The 15,094-nt window shown below is 41.7% G+C and overlaps 1 protein-coding gene across 2 annotated transcripts in view; it reads right to left on the minus strand.

Annotated features, from left to right (window-relative positions):
* The window catches only part of LOC123982504 (C-terminal-binding protein 2), a 97,240-nt gene extending 82,304 nt beyond the window's left edge, over nt 1-14,936 (minus strand). For both annotated transcript variants that reach the window (XM_046068062.1, XM_046068059.1), the window contains exon 1: nt 14,588-14,936. The gene's annotated coding sequence lies outside the window, so the exon portion shown is untranslated. The remainder of the gene's footprint in view (nt 1-14,587) is intronic.
* Nucleotides 14,937-15,094: the final 158 nt, after the last annotated feature.

A 15,094-nucleotide genomic window follows, 5' to 3' on the forward strand; every position in this document is an offset into this window, starting at 1 on the left:
GTACGTGCTGGTGTGTATGGGACTAAAAGTTCAGAAATATAACAAGGCGAGAGGCCATGAAGAGCTTTAAAAGTAATCAATAGAATTTTAAAGTCAATTCTAAAACATACTGGGAGCCAGTGTAATGAAGCTAAAATAGGAGTAATGTGGTCATATTTCTTTGTTCTGGTTAAAAGCCTGGCAGCTGAGTTCTGGACAGTCTGGAGTCGATCAATAGATTTTTGGGTTAAACAGGTGAAAAGGCTGTTGCAATAATCCAGGCGTGATGAGATGAAGGCGTGTAAAATGCTCTCGGTGTCCTTAAAAGTTAACACAGATCGAATTTTTGCTATATTTCTAAGTTGATAAAAACATGATTGAACAAGCTTTGTGGTGTGCTGCTCGAAATTTAAATTACTAACAATATCCAGCTTTATGTAGGAAGTTCATAATGCAGCGGCAGCTCCTTGCCGCCAAGGGGTTAGTTTTGTTTTTGAAAAAAATAAAAAAAGATAATAAAAAAAAAGACAAATCCTTAGAAAAACCTGTGTAAAATACTCATTTTTCATGGTATAAAATTTAAAATTGGACTAGGTACGGCTTTATGCTGTGGCCCCACAGTGTAGTTGTCTGCATGTAAAACAAAAAATATATTACTTTTAGTGTGTTTAAACTTAAATTAATCAATTCCAGTAGCATTTACAGTGATTCTGAGTTTTGGGTTAGACACTTGTTATCTTTCAGAGAAGTCCCAAAAACATGCATTTACTCCAAATGGTTCAAGATTCAATTAACTTTGGATATGCCTTGAATATGCGTTTAAAATGAATTTTACAGGAATGGTAAGAGCTTACCGTTACTGACACATGTTTCTATTACTCTATTTTTCTACCCCATTTCAATCATCAGTGAAGCCAATAGTAGACTAAATAATAGAAACACCTTTGTGTATAGTTCAATATAGTTAGAACAGAAACATTCACTCCATCTTCCAAAATGATCATACAGTTGAATTGCCACCTGTTAAACTGTTTAAACAAACTGAATTCCTAAGAATTTCATATGACATGACTTGTGACTCGCTTGACCCAAGCAATTAATTGACTTGACATGCTTGACTTTAATCACAGTGACTTGGGACTTGCTTGAGACTTGAAGGTTAAGACTTGAGACATGTGTGACTTACTCCCACCTCTGGCATTTACTATTTTCATGTAATTACCACCTGTGCCCAAAGTGGCTGCTGTATAGTTTTACTTCAAATGATGAATTCATTATCTTGCATACAAGCAGATATGGCCAATGTCACTGCCAAGCTAAATACAGCATCAGCTTGTGCTAAAACAATTAGCTGAATCATCGATTGGTCGATCAATAATCATGATCATTATTATTAATATTCAATCATTAATTAAAATTATCACTAGATTCAACTGTAGTGTAGAGTTGATGTTAACTTCAAAACAAATGATTTGTATTCTGAGATATCTAAGACTGTTCAAAAGAGATATGAGCTATTTCTAGATGTCTGCTGCACAAGTCCAGGAACATCCCAGCAAATACACAAGACTGTAAACAAGAAATGATTGCTTTACAGCCAGTGATGGTTTTAGCCAAGAAGATTATGACAGAGCTCAGTCGCCAACTGTCATCCTTTATATGTTGTCTTTTTTCCTTCTTAATTGCGTACTTTATGTTCTCGTCAAAAAAATTACAGAAAACATGAATTCAAATTTGTATGGCCTTTAGTATTTGATAGCAGGAGATCCTCAAATCAGCGACATCCAGTCTTAGCTGGAGCAGTAGGAGGCGTTCTTTCTACAATAGGAAGCAATGACCCGTGATGGTGGAACTGCCACCCGCTGTAGGAAGTCACATTTCTTTTTTCTCCTTAGCTATACCTTCTAGTGATTAGAGGAACATTTGCCAACACAGACAGACCTCTCTGCTTTTCTTTTCATATTTTACACAAGCAAACTCCAGAAATCATTACCCAACATGAGCTCATCATTAGCACATTCATAATTCAGTGTAATGGATTATGTAATTGCTCCATTAATCAGGGGAGCCACCCCAGCATACTCTCCTATGCATTAGTTTAATTATGGGGAAATGCCTCTGTTAAAATAGATGCTCTTTTTGCAGAAGCAGAGTTTGGAGGTCTGTATTTGGCACCGTGGGAACTTGTGCATACTGAGATTTAGAAGCAGTTTGGCGATGTATAGTCTGAGTCCTTGAGGTTGTAACCTCGCAGACAGCTCTTTGATAAAATGTGTCATGGCAGCAGGGCAAAATGAAAAAGTAGGCAAAAGGACAAACGCCTTTCCAGGAAAACCAGTCATCAAGCTCAGGTGTCACTTAAGTCACATAATGTATTGACATTTGCAGGCAGCGTCACCGTGATAAATATTCCAGTTATATATATGAAGCTGGAAGCATCTGAAACAGATTAAGACACGCAGACATGAAGATACTTGTCATCTGATTCCAGCAGCTGGCATGACTTGTGAAGACTTAATGCAACAGTGTCACCAGCTATTTGTCAAGGAAAAGAGATAGAGGGCTCAGCACCTCTTCCTCCTTACTATTGTTGGAAGCTCAGTATGAGAGTCTGGCTGCAGTGCTTTAGTTTGAGTGACATTTGACTATCATCACCGAGGGACACTCTATGTATTTTGGTCTTCACATCCTTGTTAAAAAGGTCAGTGACAGAAAGAGCCCCCAATGAACTCATAAGTGTGTTGAGTGCTGACAAGAAATAACAGCCTTTGTTGAGAAAAACCTGTTGTTATATAAGAAAATAACTCCACATATAGAGAAATCACAACGCACTTATCAGTTATTTTCCTTGTCTGCTTTCCTCCCCCAGATTGTACTTAAAGTCATTTCTTTCTCATTTTTCTCTTGTTCCTGCACTTGGATGGAGTGTGGGAGAGCCTGAAAATTAATTTGTATTTTATACAGCTGTATATATAGTCTAGCACAAACCTCAAATCCAAATAGGACGCAAGTTATTGGTCCTTCAGTCACTACCTACACAAAACAAACAACTAAATGGTTTGTGGTTACTGTCAAGATGTTGGCAAAGCTTCACAAGGCTTAACGTCCGCTGCCAATAACGCAGCCTGAGCCAAACAGAAAGACACAGGGAGAGACACACACGGAATAAAACACAGCAAGAAATGTTTTTCCCCATTGTGAGAAATGCAAAAAACAGCTTACACATTCACCTCGTTGAAGTGACATTTAAATAAGCAGGAGCCATTTTCTTCCTCAATCCCTCCATCCCTCCCCTTTCTCCTGTTCCCTCTGTGCCACTGTAATTTGAAGCTGTCACAAACAAATCCTCCTCATAAGACCTTTCCAAATGTCAGGTTCCGTCAAGCGGGATGGCGGCCTCCAAAAAAGCAGGCCCTTAGAAACTTTTGTCAGGAAAACAGGAGTTCCAGCGCACATTTATGAGCATTCACCATTCACTCCTCGCACAGGTACGAGAAATAAGAAGGGTGAGGACAGACTTGCTTGATTCCAAAATTTTTTTTTTTTCATACACGTTTATTTTTCTATCATTTACTTATTTCATTACTTTTCCAATACTGAATTTAGTCCAATTTTCTCAGAGCAGGTGAAGACAGTGATCTGGTTTAATGGCATAAAATCATCTCTTACCTCCTCTACCAAATAATGCCTGAACATGCTAAGCCAAACCAGTTCTTCCACGAGTGCTACTTCTGGCTCCTGAACCGAAGATTGGTCTCGAGAAAAGTGGTGTATAAACTTGTACTGTATGCCACTTGCCATGACAGGTTCCTTTAGAAAAATCAATCCCAGCACTATATTATTGATTTCTACACATTACCTTAACAATTGCTAGAATAATTATAAGCAGACAGGATAGGTGTGGAATCTGAAATTTGAGTCTAAAACTAAATAAATGGAAGTCATACTTCTATTTGTTTTAATTAAGTGGCAAAAAACTGGTGAAGCCAGAAAAATGGATGCAAAACCACATAAATATAATAAGTGAGTATAGCGACTGAAGGTTGTGTAAGGGAGAGGTAACTAGACTACGCTGCACAGAATGGGAATGTTGGACAACGGTCAAAAACCTTTCATACATATTTCTTCCTTCAATATAGGCAGAAGCTGCACATAAAGCTTGGCAAGTCAGAGACAACAATTCACATTATGCATAAAAACTCTACATAATTTTATTAACCTCTGGCACAAAGAAAGTTAACAAGAAACTGTTAGCAGAGTGCGCAGTCTCAAGAGTCATTTTACTGCCGTGAGTGTGAGGGAATGAGATGAGGGAGAGCAAGAGGAGCTAATCAACTCTTACTCTTCAGTGGCATTTCATGCACTGTCTGCCACTAGTTCAGTGTGCACAAAGGGCACCGAGCATCAATAAGTCAACATGCTGCTATAGCAGGAGTGGATCCAGACTCTTCAGCCATGAAAAGAGAGACACGACTTAATAGCCAGCGCAAAATTAAATTAATTTTGCAGATGAACTGCTTGAGGGATACAGAGTTAAAGTGGCGAGTTTACAGAAAAGTTTAATGTAAAATGAAAGCCTGACCCCCAACAACAAGACCTGGTATGGACTGAGCTGCTAAATTTGCATTTCTTAAGACACAGCTCCTGAGTACAAAAAAGCTGTTCTCTCACTGCACCTTGTATAAGATGCTGAGCCAATAGAGGTGGTGGGCGGGGAGAGGGAGGCAGAGAGGTTAGAGGAAAAAGAGAGTGAAAAAAAGCCTCTTTTCTGCCTCTTCATTTTGAAGAAGTTTGTACTGCCATCTTCTAATCTGTGTCATTGCAACTGCACATCGTGTCACCATGTCCAGAAGGCCAGACCCCCCCCCCACACACACACACACACACGCTCTTCCTTGTTGCCTTGCATCAGACACAGGATCTGAGGCTTTAATATGGCTGCCAGTGAGGCAACAGCCATTTAATAACAATGCAATAGTTCCTCACAGCAGTAGTCAGTGTCGCTCATACACCCCGCCGTGTGCAGATGGTACATTGTCTGTGGTTTCCGAAAACATTCTCCTTTCTGAGATGTTTTTCCTTTCTCTCCCGACACACACACTGCCCTTTTTGTCAGCAATATTTAACTCTCTTCTTGATAGAAACAACTGCTCTGCAGTCTTACTGCTCCTATCATTGCTCTTGGCTTATTTCGTAAGAGGTCAGCCGACGTGGGCCCCCCAGAGATGATCTGAGAGAGTGTGTGTGTGCGTCTCTGCGTGTGTTTGTTTGTGTGTGGTTGGCGCTAAGCCTTTTGCATGTGCCTCACAGCCTCCCGCAGTGGGGGACATCTGGAGGAGGCGTTACCGTGTACACAGAAAAATGAAGAGTTCAGGCCTGAAATATCATCCTCAAAGGACATAACTAGCTGTCATTAACATACAGAAGAGGGAATATGGTGTTGGAGATTTATTCAAATAAACATGGCTAATGTTGCCATAATCCAGTCACCTTGCCAGGTTACCATAAAACCCATTCTCTCTATCAGTGGCCCTTCCTCCGACTCGCTGCTGGCACATTTTGATGAGAATGACCGGTAATTCAGTGTAAGGAAAAAACTTCAGAACCACCATTTCACAAGGTAGATGTTCATTATGCGCCAGCAGGGAAGAGCCTCCTCTTAATAGAGTGCCAGCCATAAACATCCCTCATCATCACAGGCTTGCCATTTGATCTCACCTCTGGGGGTTCTGCTGGGCATCTTCATTCATTTCTTCTGTGTTTCACTGTCTGTTTACACAGTAATGGACTCTGCCCAGAGAGTTGTTAAGGGGGAACAAAGTGAAAGTGCCCGACACTCTGCTGTGGCGGTGATTAACGACTAAATTAGAAAGCAACTCCAGGTCACCTTCTTTAACATTGTGATGGATGATCTAATGCAGGAATCTTGATAGCCTTTGTTATAGGTGAGCTACAGTCTGGATCACAGATGGAGCAACACAATGGTGCATTTACACTGATTATGAACTTTTCCATGAATCTGCAATCAATAAACACTATGCTGAAATTAACAGCCAAAAAAAAAAAAAAAAAGGCGAGAACCAAACTGAGATGCTTTATGTATTTGAAAATTAGCATCTCACTTATGAGTGTGCATGCAACTGTGTCCACCACTGTCTGTAAAGCCTTAGTTAGCGTTGCCCTAGTTCAGTTGTGTATGTGCCATGTCTCCTGTCACAGGCAGTTTACAAGACTGGGAACGAGGGTTGCCATCTGTCCCACCTCTATGGGGTGCACAGAGGGACGTTTTGCTCAGTTTTGGCATGCCTGACTTCCCCTAATGCAGCACAAATGTTTAGAGACATTACATAAGCAATGAGACCTTCACTATGGTGGAGGGGGAACGGAGATGGATACGTGCAGAAGAGGAGGAGAAAAAGCAATTGAAGATGAGAGATTAGAAAATGTGAGAAAGCAGACCTGGTCCTTTCATTCTCCTGACTAACTGCACTTTCAGGTAGACAATAGCACTACAGTGCTGCGTTGGTGTTGCTATAGGGTACAGGCAGAGGATGAAATACAAACCAAGCAGTCGGGTTTGAAGGCCTTTTAAATGTCAAGACCCCACATGGGGAGTTTTCACACCTTTGAAGCTGGATTGTACAACTCTGGAAATGTTTCATAGGTGCAACAAATTTCTATACTAGGCAAATAAATCACCAAATTAGCCCAATGCTGCAAGGTCCCATCCATGAGCTTGCTTTAATAAAAGCAGTGTGTTGAAGGATGTTGTTGCAATGCACTGCCACAAAAGTAGCCAGGAACATTTTTGGCAGTCTATCCTAGAATGCAATGGATTAAAAACTCTACCAATCTTCAGAAATGGTATGCTGCAACAAAGACACATTTTGCTTGTCATTCCCATTTCATAATCGTGATTATACAGCAAGCCTGCATTTTTTGCCATAGCGCAGTTGTTGGTCTGAATATGCCTTTACAATTGGCCAAAGTGTGAAGTCAGTGAGAGGTTGATCTAACCTAACTTCAGTTCTGCATCACACTACAGCTGCACTGGGACAGAAGCCAATCTGAAACCAAAAATAAGAGATCACCCACTGCAAAGAAAGGTGATCCAGAGCTCATTGACAGAAAGAAGATGACTTGATGCACAGAGCAATGAGTACACCACAACTAAAGGAAAGACATGTATTGTTTTTGTGCTGTGTGTGTGTATGTGCATGTAAAATGGTGGTATGGTCATCCCCATGTCCTGGGAGAGGTTTTTAAATACTGAGACATGTTGCAACGGACACCTGGAACAGCATTAGTATGCCACTCTCTCCTTGCTCCTTTCACAGAGAAACAAGGTGAGATTTCACTGGAAACCTAAAGCAGCCACAGTGACACCGACATGCAAACAGAAGAAACAATGAGGTAAATTCAGTTCCTACACATATTCAGTCCTCTGACACAACAGCAACATATAAAGCAAAAAGTGCAAAACCAATTCCAACCACGCATACACTGGCTTACATTTACTCGACCTACACCCCGAAAGTATGTCACAGTGTGTGAATCTTCACGAATGTGCAAGTTTTTCTAACAGTGATGATACAGCTTATGGCGGCAAGCCTAGTACAGTACACCGGTGATGAAAACTGCTAACTTTCAAGGACTAAGACTTGGATGTCTTTTCAGACAAAAAGGTAAGTTTAAGTGATAGGCTGATTTTAATAGTGTCACACCACCATTTCCATGGAAATATACCTAGCTGATTCAGTACATTTTCTCCATTTCATTCAATCCATTTCATATTTTATAATGTTGCCTCAAGGTGTGAACATGCCACTCTGTCCTTTTGCAGTCTTTAGAAATAAATGACTGCCGGTCAGTTTGTCTCTTGTTGTCGCTGATGGTGTGAGCACGTGGTCAGGTTATTTTAAATATACATTACATTTATTCATTTAGCTGACGCTTTTATCCAAAGCGACTTACAACTGCTATATATGTCAGAGGTTGCATGGCTCTGGAGCAACTGGAGGTTAAGTGTCTTGCTCAGGGACACATTGGTGGATGCGTGCGTCACAGTGGGGAATTGAACCCGGGTCTTATCCACTCCACCATCACCACCCCACCGCTTCCACTTGCAGCTGCTAATTATCTTTGTAAATACTGGAGCCCAATGTGAAGGCAGACATATCTGGAGTTGAAATTGAGAAGTGATTTGAACTGTTTTTGTTACAAGCGTGCTGTCACAGAGCTGTCCTCCCGATGGTGTCTGCGATTATAACAATATGTGGTTGAGCTTAATAGAAAACGTTAGGATCATTACCAGACAAAATGTTTTCTATAGACAGAAACTAAATAATTAGTTGTGGGCCACACAGGTTGCACAGAGGCAAAACCCTCTCCTACCACAACAGAGAACAAGCTTTTGCAGGTAAGCAACCAGTTCATGTCCTTGCTCCTACAAGCCGGCTCGGTTGCCTGCACACACTGGTGGGTGGGATCTGGAGGATGGGGGTTGAGGACTGCACGAACCTCAGCATGACCTCCCTCGCTGTCAGGTGAAAATATGTGGGTGTCATGTGGCTCAAAGGGCACATGGCTGTCTACACTCTCTCCAGGCCGTCAGTGGAGTAAGCAGTGACAACAGCGGCAGTTTGTCTTGTTTGGGAGTTGGCTGTACCATATTGGGGACAAAAGGAAAAATTACTTTGATTGGATTACCATTAAAAGTCACAAGACATTTTAGTAATGGTAAGACATAAAAAACGATCTGGACAAGAAAATTTCACTCACATGTCACTGTGTGGTTGGGCTGTCCTTTAGGCCATAGGCATTTAGGTCCATGCTTAGAATGAGGTTACAATATAGCAAAACTTTTTGCATTTTTATTTGCATCATTGCTCTTTCACTTTCACTCTATAGTAGGTTTTCAGCCTCGTAAACTGCAGGTCGGACTGAGAAAATGTGTGGCGGTTGGCTGCAATTTACTGTAAGCAGTATGACTGGACTGTATCAGTGTTCGTGTGCCGAATGATGCTCTGAAACATTCTGAGAAATTCCATCCTCAAAAGTTACAAATGGAAATTTATCACAATTTATTATATAAAAGCCAAGATAAATTTCACATTACATCCTTAGAATTCTTTTTCTTGTTCATGTTATAGAATACACATAACTGTTGGTGCTTTATGGACAACCTATTAAATCATATCTTAAAGGATTTGTAAGTAGCTGATGATATTAGTGTATCTCACATTTTTTGTGAAGTCCTAATCTAGACGCTTGAGAGCTGAGTGCAAGAGTGTAGGCACCGTGGGGAGGAAATATTACCAGTGATACCACCCCCCACAAAAAGCCTAAAGCCCACCCACTCACTACCTATGCTGACCTTAATCACCGATTTATCACTTCCTACTGCATACTGGGAGGTTTTTCTTTTGCTTGTCCAAATGGATCTATATTAATGAATGATGCACACATATCCATGAAGACATCTGTATTACACAGAATTTGCCAGAAAACAAGACAACCCAACAGATTAATTAACTGGGCTGATATGCAGATACATGAGGATAAGCTGCAGATACTCTGTGATAAAGTGTCGAGTACAGCAGGCTTCTTAGGCCCTCTGGATCTTGCTGCTGTTATCCTGGTGGTCCTTCTCCCTACTTCATAGCCTGCCCTGCAATTAATGATACACAGTGATTTTCCTGGAACCACCCCCCATCCTGTGTTTGTGCGTTTGTATGTATTTATGTAAGTGACTGTGTTTGTGCATGTCTGCATGCAGGAGAGAACGCTAATTTTCTCTACTGTGCACCAGAAGGATATCCGCTGAATTTGTATTCAGTAATGAGACGGGGTCTGGAAATGATGGTGAATTTGTAAGCATGCATCATCTCCCATAATTCCATTTAGTTGTCCTGTAAACACTTATAAATGTAGCCAGTAGTTACGGCAGCCCCCCTGCCCTCAGCTCTCATCAGGCTAGCACATCTCCTAAGAAACCAAGGGCAGGCGAGGAGGAGATATTGCAAATCACATTATGGGACATGAAATTAATCCACCCTCCCCAAACATTTGGCCTTCACACAGTTTAACCTTGAAACTGCTTTTTATTCCCTTGCATGAGGGCTTCATAAACCACCCCCTCCCCATCACATCCAAAAGAACGAGTCTGACATTGCAACAATGGCTCTGCCGAGGTAATTATTCAACAGGATCCTTCACCGTGCTGATGATACGTTATAATTTCATTTCACTTACGTCTGTTTCATAATGTAATACACAATTGAGCAGGGGCACTTTACGTCCCAAAAGACCACTTCCTCCTTAAGATAATAAAAGCCTTTTGTGCTTGCCTTTGAGAAATCCTTGGTGGGTTGTGTGAGTGTGGATTCGGGAGCACATCAATTAATATGCATTAAATGAAAGAGTATTAAGTTGTAAGAAAATAATTAATAACTAATTGCTGTGCTGCTGCATTGCCCGACGACATTATACCTTAATACTAACATGACTGTCCCTGACAGCGCCATCAGCAGTCAAGGTACAAGAGTTACTTGACCTTTTACATGGCTGAAAGACAATGTACTTCAACTTTATTACATGGCCACCTCGCTCTCCCCTGATACTAATGTAGAGCAGCGCAAGATAAAAGCAGAGTGACTGCTAGATCCAATCCAATAACTGCAGGAAAATTCCTGCTAGCCAACGCTGAAACCACATGAGGTTCGGCTCTACTAGTTTTAGCCAGAATAAAATACATCTGTTTGTGTTAGAGCATACTGTAGATCTCTTATGCAAGCTGTATCGCTGGATCTGGTCCCTTTGTACGGTACAAAGAATAGTGCTGGCACAGGGTTCCACTTTCCCCGTTACCATGAAAAAGACAGTCACTGCTCCAATTATCCTTTACCCCTGTGTATCTCCAGAAAACACAATCGCTGCCACTGTCAATGAAATTATAGCAAAGGAGGTACTAAGCGATGACAGGGGAAGAATCTGATAGCCCAGCCCCACTCCCCCCCCACTCCAACCCCCCTCACACACACACAAACACAAACACACATTTCAATGTGCCAAAAAATGAAGATGCAGAATGCCTCAGGAGAATAGAGAAGCAAAGAAATGGGTATGACAGGCAAAATGTTTCTTTGAGATATCTTTTCAATATACCATTTCTAAAGGTTAGAGAAGTTTTGAAGCCACGAGAGAGTAGCTCCGGCTGAATGATGGTGCCTTTAGTTGCTGTGAGCAGTGAAGATACCACTACGGCGCTCTGTTTTAAGCATATTCGCTTTGACCGAGCGAAAAGAGCTGTCTTGATCAGTGTACAGTTCTACCTCCGTGGTTTTTTTTGTGTGTTTTTTTTCAAAAATTACCCCAGCTTTCAGCTAAATCAATCTTGCCTTTGGTTGGAGATAATGAGCATGTTCACCGGGCTTCAAATGAACACCGTTGCTCCCGGGCTCCTCAGTTCAACACAGTCACATCATGCAGGCACTTTTGAGGACGGCAGAAAGCAGAAGTCTTAGCCTTCAGAGACCAATTAAAAACACATATTCAAATTGACCTAAAAGGAGAACAGTAAGGCATTCATTTACAATCTGCCCTTGTCCCTATAGCTTCACTCGCTATCAGATTCATACCAATTGTTTTCAACTCTGACAAACAAACAATCTCAACAGAGTGGAAAGACTCAGAAAAAAAGAATCTATCTCGTCTCTGCAGGATCAAAGACTGTATTGGGAGGTAGTGAGCATACACAGATATACTAATTTTCACACAACATGCGCTCATACTCATTCAAAGGACATGGAGGCAGGATTTACCAGCTCTGTAGCACTGTATGCATACATTAAATGATCCTTATTAAAGACCATGGTGAATATTAGATCATTATCGTTACTATCTCTGCTGTAAGAATGACTTTCTACAAAGGAAATAAGTGCATAGAAGACAGAGATGTTGCTTTCCCGTTGCCTTTGTAATGCAGTTAATATTGGAATTAAATTGTATAAACATGATATATCAAATGTACATGTGTATAATTAATATAATATAATAATTCACGCTGAATGGGAGCACACCATAAGACCTATTAAGAAGACAAACTTGAATTGGGAAAGAAGTTCAGGCAGATTTTCAGCCAGTCGGAATTCTATCCATGACATATTCGGTACCACAGCCCAGCGGGTATGCAGTGACTCTGAAACATGCTCCGTCTCGCTCTCACAGCGCTTTCAGGGAAGCTGCTCTCATAAATCCCTTCTAATGGTCGCTGGCGAGGGAACTTTTTAACACAGAACTTAGCAGCCACTGTTATTCACCCGTAGAGCCAGAATCTTGGGATGATGGATGGTAATAAATATTGCACGGGGCTAACAGAGGTCCCCTCAGAGACGTTCAATTGCCTTGAGTGATAGGGCGCTGCTCGGCAACACAGGAGAGGATGGCAGAGGGCAGGCACTTCACGGGGTCGACTAACTGAGTCTGTTCAGTTTCCTCCCTGGAAATATGACAGTCCTCATTCTGCGATAATGCTGTCTCACAATGTGGGAAGGTAAATGGAAAAAATGGAGGTTTCTGCAAAACATATGTTGCTTTCACAACTTATGTATGGCAAGTTTGTTGGTTGTGAATGAAGAACTAATTGTCCCGAGAGGGAAAAAATCCACTGTGGACCAGTAATGTCTGTGAATGTACCTGGCATGTAAGGAAAAGGAACACTGCTCAGTGTTATGACCACTTCCCTGCTGCTCTTGTGACTGGAGCAGTTTAATGGAGCTTTCTGACAAGGGAGCTCTGTTGTTCTGAGCTGCCCACCATCTTAACTGCTTCCTTGACAATGGCCAACAACAGAGCAGATGTCCAAGCTGCACACATCTGTAGTGGCCTTATATTCTTTCACACAACCCTTTCCTCATCCAATACACACACGCGTAAGACAGACAAAGAGCTGCTTTACCAAGGTCATCCTCTATTTAGTTTGCAGGCATCATAAACAAAATATCTTTTTTTCAACTTTGCTATATTGTGACTAACCAACATAGAACCATAGTCTAAGTTCTTATCTATAAATTGTTTATATTTCAAGATGACATTTCTTTAGGTGTTGTGCCAGGAGGATAGAAATCTTTGTTGACAAGAACAAATGACTGACAATGATGTTTTTAATAATGAGTGATAAGAAATTAAGATAACTCTAATTCTTCATTAATCCAACACTGCCTTGTTGTCATATTTTATGAGTAATCAGTGAATTAATTAGCCCAATAATGTGTAAGAATACTATGGTGTGTGTAATTAACAAGTTAACACAAGGCAATTAGCAGCTCATTCATACACTGTCGGCACCTAACAGTGGCTGTAACCATGAGATGCACTTTCCTGACCAATTTTTAAGTTTACACAGTCAGCTATGGTGCTAAATCCTCATTGCAAATATCAGCTCGGTAAATAAAATCCAAATAAATAAAAGGATAAATTCGCCTGAGGAAAAAAAAAAAGCAGCAAAGTGTCCAAGAGCGGGAACTACAAAAAGCAGTCGATTATTCTCCTTCAGCAGTTTTCAAAGTCACATCCTGGAGCCTCCAGGGGATCATGATGGGGGCATCCCCAGAAACATGAGGACTGGCTCACTTTCACTTGCATTTCACTCATGTAACAACAAGAGACTGCAAAAGAGTTACCGTGTTTGCAAGGATCTACTGCCACACTTTATTTGCCCACACTAAACCACGAAATCCTTTCAGACGGGATTCCTCAGGGCAACATGTCATCAAACGCAGGCGTTTGATCCACTGCTTTTATCATTTGTGGGGCCCCTGTGATGAAAAAAAAAGTTTTCATCTGTAAGGGTGTATGGCAGCTTTATTTTAAAAATCTTTTAGAAAATTGTGCCAAAACTAATGCATGTGAAAGGTCAATGACATTGTGATTCTGTAGCCTGGACAGCAGATGTGCTCCATAGTAATGACTTGTCTCTAAAAAAATAAAAAAAATAGAAAGAAAGATGGACAGCCTTAGCAGCAGCAATCAGCGCTTAAGATTACACCAGATGACGTCTTTCTCAACAATATTTTGCCTACAAAAACTCAGACAGTCGAGTCAAGTGCGAGGTATTAGAGGATTTATGGGCAAACAGGCTCACTAGAAAGCACAAGACACACGCGCGCGCGCGCGCGCACACACACACACAACTCCACAGCCATTCAGCAAACACTACTAATGCACTTCCTATTTTCTTTTAACCTACACTCACTCCGCACGGGGTCTCGGTTTATGCAAAAACAATACAGTCTCAGCGTCTTTGCCGAATATGTGCAATGTAAAGGTGAGGGACACTAATGGCAGCACTGGGGGGTGGGAAACGCGGGGTATTAGTATGCACATTTTGACAGTTGTGGCAGGTTTGACGTGGTCAGAAAATAACGTCCCCGTGTGTACAACCCGCCCGACCATTCCCCATCTTCATGGCGCAGTAAGGTGGACACACATGGTCAGAGCTGTATGCGGACCTGAAACCCGACGGCAGCCTGTAACTCTCATTTGAAACACACAACTGAAATAAACGTGAAAAGCGGCGTTTGGTGTTGCTCCTGTAATGCAGTCTTACCTGGATGATGTCTATTCTTAAGTTGAGTCGCCGACTTTTTCTTTTTTCTTTTTTCAGGCACACGTCGTCGTCGGCGGCGGCAGCATCATCCGCTTCGGGGAGAAATGTTTCATGTGAAGATTTGGAGTAATTCTGATTCCACCTTATTAATCCTCCGCGCGCGCTGCAAAAGCGGCTTCTTTTAGCAGATAGTGAAGAAACGACCGGATAGTGAGGAGTGAGAACCTAACAGGGAACAGACTACAGTGTGTTGTACGCGTCCTTGTTTATTAAAATACGGCCGAGCTTAAACGCCGAGTAGGTGTCTCTCTAACTGTTTCACCGCTTTATTTTTTTCCCTCTTCCCCCCTCTCTCTCTCTCTCTCTTTGGCTGTAGTCACACTGTGTCTAACTCTCCTGTTTTATCAAGGCGGGGTCTTGGGTCGTTTAAACCAATGACATAAACCAAGAAGAAGAAGAAGCCCCCCCCCCCCCCCCCCCCCCCCCCCCCCCCCCCCCCCCCCCCCC

The sequence above is a fragment of the Micropterus dolomieu genome, linkage group LG14 (assembly GCF_021292245.1).
Source record: "Micropterus dolomieu isolate WLL.071019.BEF.003 ecotype Adirondacks linkage group LG14, ASM2129224v1, whole genome shotgun sequence".
In the NCBI taxonomy this organism is placed as follows: domain Eukaryota; kingdom Metazoa; phylum Chordata; class Actinopteri; order Centrarchiformes; family Centrarchidae; genus Micropterus; species Micropterus dolomieu.